Source organism: Myxocyprinus asiaticus, chromosome 42 (assembly GCF_019703515.2).
Source record: "Myxocyprinus asiaticus isolate MX2 ecotype Aquarium Trade chromosome 42, UBuf_Myxa_2, whole genome shotgun sequence".
In the NCBI taxonomy this organism is placed as follows: Eukaryota; Metazoa; Chordata; class Actinopteri; order Cypriniformes; family Catostomidae; genus Myxocyprinus; species Myxocyprinus asiaticus.
The window spans coordinates 12,160,867-12,172,698 of NC_059385.1; positions in this window are offsets into that span (position 1 = coordinate 12,160,867).

An 11,832-nucleotide genomic window follows, 5' to 3' on the forward strand; every position below is an offset into this window, starting at 1 on the left:
TACATGCATGCACACGCAACGATCCCAGCGCCCTCCTGCTGAGTGTTGTGTGGACATGCACAATAGCTTTTCCTCACTGGAATGACACTGTTCAGTCCTGTGCATATGGTGATGTACACAAGTGATTTGTTTTCTTTGTGTTTTGGGTGTTAGTTCACCCAAAATTTTCTGGCGTCATTTATTGAAAACTTCAGTCTCCATTCACATTCATTGCATATTTTTTCATAAGAAAGCGAATGGTAAGCTGAGGCTGTTAGTTCCTAACATTCTGTCGTTACATCCCATAAGTCTCTATGATATTCTGGTCCCAAGATATGGCTTGGGTCTTTTTTGACTGTTTTAGTTTTGTTATCAAAAAATAAATCTGCACTGATCCAACTGTTACCTAGAATCACACTTCATAAAATATCAAACCATCCTTTTTTTGGATTTCAAACACAATGGAACCTTTTGAGATTTCTCCTGAAATTGGTGGAAAAAGTTTATTACTGTAGTAGGAGAACACATCACAGTGCGATTTCACAGTCGGCTCCTTGTTTTGAAAAGAAAATGTAGCAATAACTGACACATCAGCTTTCACCATCTTGCCAGACGGCTGGAGTTTGTGCTGCATCATGTTTGTTTGTTTGCGTCTGCGTGGATGTATGCACTCGTGTATACATATCCACTGGCGGGACAGTGTATTGTCCTGTTTATCTATGCCTCCAGGGATGATTATTAATCCAATAATTAAACATTTATTGCCAACAGCACCTGCTCTCCCTTCTTTTGGTGACCTCTGGGGACTCAATCACACCATCACAGGAAGCCAGAGGATGGGAAGAGGAGGGAGGTATGATGGAGAGAGCGAGAGGGAGGAGGAGATCGAGACAGCGAGGGAGAGTGGGAGGGGTGGGGAAAAAGAACAACCATTCGGTAGGGTCATCAGATAGCCAGATTCTTTCACACCAGCGAGGTGTTTTTGTGCAGAAGGACAAATGCATGTGAAGTTATGTGACTTCAGAACAAAGGACAAAAGAGGAGGATGAATTTTAACACGTTCCACAAGAGGAGGACAACAATAGAATGAAAGAGAAGAGGGGAGCCCCCTTCACTGAGACACCCCGTGAGTCCTGACAACTAATTAGAAAAGTTTCAATTTCTCTCTGAATGTCTAAATTGGACTTTTCTTGTCTTTTTCAAGCAAGATTTGAATTTTTCAACAGGGTTGAATTGGAGAAAAAGGACTTTGCTTAGACTTTTGACAGAAGGACTCAAATATCTGCTTTCAGCTTTACTCAAGAAAAGGAAAAGACCATCAAGCACATTATAAAAGAGGCAGAAGAGTAGATAACAGAACAAGAGGGGCAGAGTCCCTCAGCAGCTAGAGCAGAAATGCTGCGATACTTGATAAAGACGCTATTACAGATGAACCTTTTCACAGATACCATCCGTGATGCCACCAATGGAACCGACCTTTTCTTCAACATCTCTTCCATCCCGTCGTTCAACTCGTCTCTGCTGGACTGGGCCAACTTCACTGGACTCAGTGGTGAGGATGCAAGAACTTGATTTTAAATGCATCATCGTCGTAGACTTAAGAGTCAGTGTCACAGTTTGATTTTAAGAGAAAACTTAAACTAAAATGTATGTTTAAAACATCTCTAAACTTAATTTAATGCTATAACACTGGCTTTAATTTTAATTTTGAGATATGTGCATGATCTAACACTGTGCATCTGGGATATTAAGTTTCTCAGATCATCTAAAAAAGTTTCACTAAATTGAACAGAGTATGTGTAGCATCAATAAATATTTCATGGTTTTGATTCATGATTTTTTTATATATATTTATTTGATTTGAGAATGATTGTGTTTGCTAGCTGGTGACATTGGTGGTCATTATTAGGCTGACTGGTAATACTGCTCGTATGATTTCTCTGCTGGTTCACTTTTCCACAAATTGCACTTAAAAGAGATACATATTCTAACAGAGTTAAAGTATCGTAAAGAAGCACTCTGAACTTGGGCTTCAAATATTTATGTTTCATCGATATTGAAAAGCACGAAGAAGTGTTTCATGTTGGTTATTTTTTGTACCATTTTGAATACCAAATACACTCAGGTGTCATCCAGTATTGACTGGATGCTTAACTTCATTTTGTAATAAATTAAACATAGCTCCTGCTGAAGATCTGCAAAGAATATTAAATAATACAAATATTGAATTCTTCAAAATGTTATTTAAAATGTAATTTAAAAAGGTTACACAGTGCCTAATAGAGGCAAAAAGTATCTTCTCATTATGAAAATGTACTATAGATGTAATGAACAGTTTTTCCTGACTTTTGCCTTGAGTGAATGACTTGGTATGAATGTATTTCTTGCAATGTCATATAATGTGTCAAAGTCTATTTGGCACTAGGCACTTAAGTGTGTGTAATGAGAATCTCCTGCTGTTTTCTTATCCTCAGACAAGGTAATGACAGAGAGCTGAGTGAGCTTGTGTTTGTGTTAAGGTAATTGGGAGGAGGTTATTTTACCTTGATGCCCATTTAATGAGCTTTCATGTATGTCACACTGTTCAGATCAATAGCACGTTCTTCCTAAACACACGCCTCCATTCATACTCGTCACACTCAAGGTTATTGTCTCAATCTCACCAAATATCTTTCTGTGATAAAGGTCATCTGACAGACTGATTGACTCACTGCTTTTTAAAAGATAATGGTTTTAGAATTTCTTTTTATATTCTTTCTTTTGTGGGAACTTCTAGGTTCTTTCTTTCTTTCTTTCTTTCTTTCTTTTTTAAAATTTCTAAGTTCTTTCTTTTTTTAAACATTTATGTTTCTTTCTGTCTTTCATCTATCTATCCATCCATCCATCCATCCATTTTATTTTCTCTTCATATATTCTTTCTTTTTTGAAACATTGAAGTTTTTTTGAAGCTTTTTCTTTCTTGCTTGCTTTCTTTCTTTCTTTTTTCTTTCTTTCTTTTCTTTCTTTCTTTCTTTCTTTCTTTCTTTCTTTCATCCATCCATCCATCCATCCATCCATTTTATTTTCTTCAGATATATTCTTGATTTTTTTAACCATTTCTTTCTTTCTTTCTTTCTTTCATCCATCCATCCATCCATCCATTCATCCATCAATCCATCCAGCCATTTTATTTGTGCTTCATATATTCTTTCTTTTGTTGAAACGTTTGTTTTTATTTCTTTTTTCTTTTATTTCTTTCTCTCTTTCCTCCATCCATCCATCCATCCATTCATGTTATCTTCTCTTCTTATATTCTTTATTTTTTAAAAACATCTAAGTTTTTCTGTCTGTTTGTCTTTTTTGCAATCATTCATTTTCTTGCGTGTCCTTTTCCTCTGTTTCTTCCTATCCATTCATGTTGTCTGTATGTATTCCTCTCTGTCTCTTCTTCATCTTCTGATGGTTAACTTAATGTGCTCTGGACTCCCTGGTCAGTTGCAATGTACATTTTCATCCACAGCTGCTTTGTGGATTGAGAGAGAGAGAGAGAGAGAGAGAGGAAGAAGAGGGATATTGACAGAGAGAGGATCTTTTTTCTTAGGAGGGCTATTCATAGGTTGGTAATTTTGTTTTTGAAATGTAGCTCTGAAAAGAAGCTTATCTCAGGTTGTTTTAATTGATTTGGTGAGCATTGATAATACTGAGATTTTAGCACCATTGAGACCCTCACTCCTACTATGTCTGTGCATAAGAGAGTGGGAGTTTGAATGTTACATGATCAAAACCAATGCTCCCCCTGTCCTTTTCCCCAAACACTGCCAGCACAGCACTGATTGAAAGGGCACACACACACACACACACACGTTGATGCGGCTATCCTTATGAGGATTCTCCATAGACATAATGATTTTTTATACTGTACGAACTACAGATTCTATCCCCTAACCCTAACCCTACCCCTAAACCTAACCCTCACAAAAAACATTTTTACATTTTCAAAAAAATATCATTTAGTATGTTTTTTAAGCAATTTGAACTATGGGGACTCTAGAAATGTCCTCATAAACCACATTTATAGCATAATACCCTTGTAATTATCAGTTTGTAACCTAAAAAAAGCCACCACTTAAAAGTAAACCACTTAAACCTGCCCACTCTCTCTCTCTCTCTCTCTCTCTCTCTCTCTCTCTGTCTCTCTCTCTTCTCTCTCTGCCCAACTCTGGGCAGCATCTCTCCATCTGCTGACAAATATGAATTTGAATTTTGCCTCATGCTGTGTGTGTACTGTAGAGGACATTTTTATTTGGCCGTCTGTGTGTGTTTGAGCCTGCTGAGATCCTTATGAATATTTAGCCATTGCCTAAACTGATTAGTTTTGTACTAGTGCTATTCATTGTTTCATTTAGCATTTTTAAAAGTGTAACTGTAAGACAGAGGTGCACTTGTATTATTTATAAAGATTAGAGGGAAAGTTAACTAAAAAATTATTTAATTAATTCGATCATCTTTTACTCACCCTTCAAAACCGTATAGCTTTCTTTCCTCTGCCACACAAAAAGGGATGTTAGGCAGAATGACAGTCTCCGTCACCATTCACTTTCATTGTATTTTTTTTTTTTCCTCCATACAATGAAAGTGAATGGTGACTGAGACTATCCCTTTTGTGTTTGGAACAACATGAGGTTGAATAAATGATGACAGTATTTTAATTTTTGGGTGAACTATCCCTTTAAGTCTTTTACTATAGTAGTATATAGAAGTTGTGGCAATGGCACAAACAATTATTAGGTTCAGGAAGAGCCAGCATCAAAGCATTGTGTTTGTGTGTAAGTGTGAGTCTATGGGTATTTGAGTGCCTCTATGTGTGTGCATGTGTGCCAAGAGATGAGAGAGTATTACACCTGGTCCTGCTCTTTCATGCCTCTTCTCTCTTTGTGTATGTCATATCAGTGTTGATGACTAAGCTTGTCTACTGCAGTCACCAATACGATGTGCTGAATTCTATGAGAGGAGTACTAATCTGCCTGTCAACCCTCTGAAACTAATCGAAGATGGGGAGAAATCAATATAGTGCCTGATAACATATCTAGGAAATAATGGTGAATTCACATAGACGAAATCTATAGGACTCTCTTGTGGTATTGCATAGATGATCAATGTGTCCATCTCTGTCTTGTTTTTATTTATTTATTTATTTTTTTTTAGGGCAGCACACTTCATGGTTTGAATGGTCAGAGGCAGGGGCGGACTGGGAAAAGAAATCGGCCCTGGATTTTACATAGGAACCGGCCCAAAAGTTGTTTAGCGGGAGGGGTGTCACTGTCCTTTTCTGCATATAGTGGCCCACTTCAGCATATCATGGTGCCGTTTTGCTGCCTGTTCAGCCAGTCGTGGCCTGTTCTGCATAACGTGGTGGCCCGTTTCAGCTTTTCGCCGCCCATTCTGCCCAGTTTCGCGGCTGGCCCACAGGGAAAAGCCCCTGTTCTCCTTATGGCCAGTCTGCCCCTGGTCAGAGGGAGAAGCGTAATGCCTGTTTTGAACCAAAAGGATTTTGAATACAACTGTCAAATTACTTTTTGTATCTTTGATAATTAATTTAAACACTTATTGTAGGTTAAAAAAAGTTTGTCTAAAATGCTGGTTGGGATTTGAAATGGGGTCTACTTGCACACTAGACAAACAGACTGAATTGCGTGACAGCTGAAATTGGTCTTTGTTTACTGCAATTTAAACAGCTGCCCCCAGTGGTCGAAGCTGGAAGTGTTGAGATTAAATGTCCACAGGGTGGTGCCAAAAGCAAGTAAATTTTTTATGGTAAATGACTGAAAACAGTCAACAGCATTGCATATTTTATAAACCCTACACCCTTACCCAATAGCAAATCATAAACCTAACCATCAGCGGAGTGAAAATGTCATTTTAAAGCAAAAATGCAACCTCAGAATCACACTCACCATTATTAACGTGAACGTGATTACTTCCTGGTTTCCACGGGACCAGAACCCATGTCTCAGAGATTATTCACACAATGCGCAATCAGTAGCACCAAGGGGAAAGTTGAACAAGTTTCAATTGATCCACTAAACTAACACATCTTTAACTGCTAAGAAATACTAAGTTGTTAAAAAAAAAAAAAAAAAAAAAAAAATTCTCTCTTATCTTATCTCATCAGGAGTACCGAGTAAATCTGGACTGCCACTGTTGCCCTCTTAAAAAAACTAGGTGCATTACGCTCCTGTTAAAGGGAATGTTAATTTTCCTTGTTTTTCAGAGATAAATGATATAATTTATACAGTGGAATCTGGCAATCCTGATAAAATTATGATTATTGTGACATTTATAGGTATTTAATTCTATTATATTGGCCACTATATTGAGTTTTTAAAACTCACAAGACAGAAATTGTAAACGGCAAGAATCTTTGTGTATTTCTCTCCACTTCAGCTCTAGACAGTGTGAATGTCCAAACACCTTTGATTCGGTTTGCGTAACACTCTGTTTTTCAGAATGGTAATTGACCCAATGCAAGAAAATGAAATTTTCGGTGACAATCTAGCCTGTCATGACAGCTTATTTCAGTGACTAATCTGACAATGAATATATATTCATGAATTTACAATGAATAGTGACAGCAAATGAGTTTTGTCATGTGAGCGACCGCATTGCACCTGAGGCCATGCCTATGAGGTCCCAATGAAATCCTGTGGTTTCACATCAGTGCAGTGTTCCATTGTGCGTTCTGTGTGTGAATGTGTCTAATATACACATTTTAATAAGGCCTCTCAGTTTTAGTGTATGTCAGACAGAATGGCAGACTGTTCTCTTGGTCTATAAATCTCAATTAGTTTGTTCGCAAACATGATACTGTATGTTTGAGGCTGTATAACTTAGTAACGCAGATGGCAGGTTTGATTCGGTCCAAGCCAAGTCAGCGCTTCCATTCCGTGCTATTCTTTAGTGTGTGTATATATATCATATTTTGTTTATGTTTAGTGCTAAAAAGTATTTTTATGCTGCCATTTGGACCCCAATGTTTCCATGTCATAAGCAATGACACAGCACATAACTTCCAATAGCAGTCTACTCTGTGGTTTTTCTTTTTCCAATTTACTTTTTTGTCCATTATTAATCCACAGACCCCAGTAGGGGGCTGATCTCATGTTCCCTAATTGGCTGTGTTGTTGTCGGGGTAACGGGGCCATGTTCTAATCCCGCTGTGCTAATGTATGTGTTTGTGTGCTTAGAGAGGTCAAGTGGGCTCAGCCCTCCCTCATCTCACGGGTCTTTTGCTCCCTACGGGTTAACACAATGTATCTTAAAGCAGCAAACCCTACATTTATTACAGCTTGGTGCTTGCCATCTTAATCAATTTCCAGATGTTAACATTCTTTTATATGAATGGATAACTGTAAAAGAAGGAAAAATGTTTACATAACTTATTCAAGCTACACAGTTATCCCTTAAAAAAAAAATACCATGGTAGCCAATGATTCTGGCAAAACCTCACAATTATAACATAGTTATTACATTGTTAATGCATAGTTAAACACTGGTAAGTTGGTATTAGCCACTACTGTTATTAAAAAGAAAAATGTGTTTTTAGACTGAAGATCCCCCCTTATTAGTTTATGATGGTTTAAAGTAGTAACTATAACTGCAATACAATGGTAATTTTGGCAAAAACTGTGGGTACTATGGTTTTTGTAAGGGATAGTTCAAAGGTCTTAGTTACTGTGTGCAATCTGTCAGACCTATGTGTGAAATACATATGAGGAATGTTTAGAGTTCTGGATGCTCATTTGTTCATTAATAAAGTGAGGCTTTAGAATAGAGTTTTGCACAGAACTCATGTGCCAATCGAAATGAACTGGCAATACATCCCTTGCCCAGTCTGTCAATCATTAACTCTGTGAAATGAAGCTGTTTGTGAGCAATCATGCCTAGATAATCACGTTTATCAAATGCTATTTGAAAGATTAGTTCTGATATGGTCTAGAGAAGACACTTACACCATGTTGGATAATGCACAGCCAGGATAGTATATAACAACAACATTGGCATTTTTTGGGCAGAATTGTGTGTGCTGTCCGTTTTGGGGTCTGTTGTTCCAAACTGGGTAGATTTATCAGCCATTTTAACCCTTCTGTTGTCAGGCATGCATTTTAAATGAAACAGCATGGACACACAGCCAGCTATGTTTATTCATAACTATGACACAACCTGCAATGCCAATCGGACCCCACATCTGTGCCCATTCCAAAGGCTGCCACCATTATTAACACACTAATCATATATGCTGAGACACACACATATACAGGCACACATATTTAGAGTTTTAAACAGACAGAGGTTAATTTCTCAACCACCCATCATTAAATTTGACCTTTTCCAGTGCAGCCAGTTGGTCAGGCTTTGTATACGCAGACTAAGAGAACATCAGATAAAGAGACTACGTATTGGAGATTTTTATCCATCCTGTTATCTTTTATGTGTGAAGAACATAAATAGATGGACAGACAGACAGACGGACAGATGGATGGACGGACAGACAGACAGACAGACAGACTATCTATCGGTCTGTCACCCCTTTATTTCCTCTCTTCTTCCATCTAATCTATCTGTCTCTCTGTCTCTCACATTATTTGAAGAGATTTCTCTCCCCTATATCAGTCCTTCAATGTGTCAGGCTATGAATAACATTGTGAGGAGCGATGTATCGTGTAGCAGCAAATGACTGTCATTTTTGCTCCTGGGCGGAAAGATGAGCTCCCTCAAGCTTAATCAGACACAAACGTATTCTCCCTATATCCTCCATGACTCCTCCCTGTCGCTGACAAGCTAATCCAGGGTTTAAATAGCGCCTGCGGCTCTGGATGATATGCAGAGTTATGTACATATTAAAATGTGCATGGAAATCAGTTGCTGGTTGCATCTGCATGACTAGCGCAGGAGAGGAGGGTTCTCCAAAGACCTGGCAATACAATTGTGTCCATATGCAGGGTTGGGAAGGTTACTTTTAAAAAGATTAAAAAGAATACAGATTACAGAATACATGCTGTAAAATGTAATTTGTAATGTATTCCATTAGATTACTCAAAGTCAGTAACGTAATCTAAATACTTTGGATTACTTCTTCAGTACTGGCAAATTTTTCACTTGTTTTGACTATAAACAAGTAAATAAAGTAAGAAAATTCACTTAAAGACTTTAAGCTTTAAGGATTTTTTTTATATTTTTACAGAAAAACAATATTTAAATTCTCATTAAGAATAAGATTTTTGCAGTACATCTTTGCTCTAATATCAAAGGTCTTACTAGAGAAAAAAGTTATGCTCCAATGTGCATTTTCGTCATAGATATATTGGTTGTGGCTTTCAATACGGTGTTAAAGGCTACATTGGTTAGCATTTCTTGTAAAAATATCCTAACCTCATAAAAAACATTGACAAGGCGTGTAATCGTGTATTTATTGGATTTATGTTTCATCTGTTAAAGCGTTTCTAACTGTTTTCTTGTTAAGCTGTAGAAACGTGATGTAGCTCCTCTATTAAGCTCCCAAGGGAAAATTCCTCAATGACGTCATATCCACCTTTTCACTCACAATAGTATGAACTTGTATGAATGTAACATATCTTAAGGAAGTGTTTCACTGGTGTTCGAAGGCTCCTCAGATTGCATCTTTTATATAGATAAATGTTTTCCAACTGAATAGTCTAAACATTAAATGAAATAAATGATAATAAAATGCAATGTAATCTCTTCAGTAATCAAAATTCTTTTTGAATGTAACTGTATTCTGATTACCAATGATTTAAACTGTAACTGTAGTTGAATACAGTTACAAATATTTTGTGTTTTAAATACTATGTAATCCCGTTACATGTATTCCGTTACTCCTCAACCCTGTCCGAATACATATGCAAAAGAAATCAAACGACTTATCTTCTCAACTTCTTCGCTCACTCTGAAGACTTTAGGGTCATAGACTGGGAAGGGTATTGCATTCATGGGTGTGGATGGAGAGATTTAAATGTTGATAATCACATCACATAGTTAACCACTCCCATGCTATTTGCCTTACATTCTTTGAATTTGTTTCATATACTCCATTATTAATGATTGAAAGATAATTGTTTTTAATTGAAATGTTTGTGTGATTCTGTATTCTTTTTGTGTGTATATGAGAAAACTTTTGAACATATGCAGCTCAAGTATGATTGATGACAGCAGTCATGTTCTGTTTTTCATACAGTAAATATTAACCTGTCAATCAACCTACCAGTTTGACAAATGACTCTTTTTTCTTTCTTTCTTTCTTTCTTTCTTTCTTTCTTGCATCCTTCCATCCTTCCTTCCACAATGTATGCAGATAACTTTATATCACCATGAATAAAAGACTAGCAACATGTATTAGATCATTCAATTACAGCATAATATATTTAATTAAATTATTTGTGGCAGAGAAAAATAATGTCCTTCCAGCTGACTCGAGCGCTGTGTCATTCCTTGTTATACGGTCCTTTGGGGGAAACTCAAGCAGGCGTGAATTCAGTGAAAGTGTGGGGTTCACAGTGTCGATGACGGAGGGATCAGGGAGTGGGGTCGTGACCTCAAACCCACCCTCTATATAGCCGAGTTCATTTATTTCTCTGTGGCTGACACGAGTCAGTGACAGAAGTTTTCAATAACTGCGTCCGAGCAGTCCGGTCCACGGCACCTAAACATCTGCCCTCTGCTTTATTATTCAAATTCGGGTGAAAACTCAAGCCAAAACGTAGTGCCTCGCGTGTACACACATATTGAGTTAGCGCACACACACACTCCCGGACATTTGCATACATTTATGCAAATGAAAATCACATGCATTTATGCATATTTAAATCAGTGTTTACTGAGATGAATGGGCGGACTTATAGAATGACATGCATTTGCATGCATATTACAAATGGGGTAGTTTGCAAAAGGCAAAGTTATTTTTCCATTGTCTGCACCATTGTAGACCATTCAGAAAGAGCCATCATGAATATTCATGCAGGCACACTGATTTGCACATTAGATGTTCTTTTTGGAGAGATTAGTGGAAATAATTTTACTATGACAAGGAAATGGCACACAACATTAGATAAAACCTCTGAATGTTTACTACGTAACTTGCCTTAGAAAGAGTTTTGATATGTCTATATGCTGTTTTGAAGATAATGGAAGTCAATTTGCCAAGCATGATTAAGTATAAGCAGAAAACTAGGTAGCCTAGACATGACATTTTAAAAAGTGATAGAATCAAGCTTCCTATGCTTCATCTCCAACACTATAAAGAGGGGTCAGTGCAAACAAAAGTTTTCTAAGTCTAATACATGCAGTTTTAATGACCTCATATAATTAAGAGACTATTGTAAATAAAATTACAATCTAAAATTAAAGAAATGTATTGGCTTTTGCTATTCTTCAAAGTTTTTGCAAGTCCAATTTTGATGTTTACTTTAGCTTTAGGTTGCCTTTTAATTAGATCAAGGTCAACCAGTTAAGATTTTATATTTTTCCTTAAAGAATTCTATTGTCACTGCACAAGAATATTTAAAGGGTTAGTTTACTCAAAAATCAAAATTATGTCATAATTTACTCATTCTCATTTTGCTTCTCATCCCCATTTGAATTTCTTTCTTCTATGGAACACAAAAGGAGATGTTAGGCAGAATGACAGTCTCAGTCACCATTCACTGTCATTGCACCAGTAAAGGTAAAGGGTCCTTGTGATTTTTACAAAGGAAAGAAAATAGGTTTGGAGCTTTTTTAGGATACTTATTATTTGTCAACCACCAAATTACATATTTTAACCGAACATCATGATTCCAATTCTGTATGACATGTACTGTA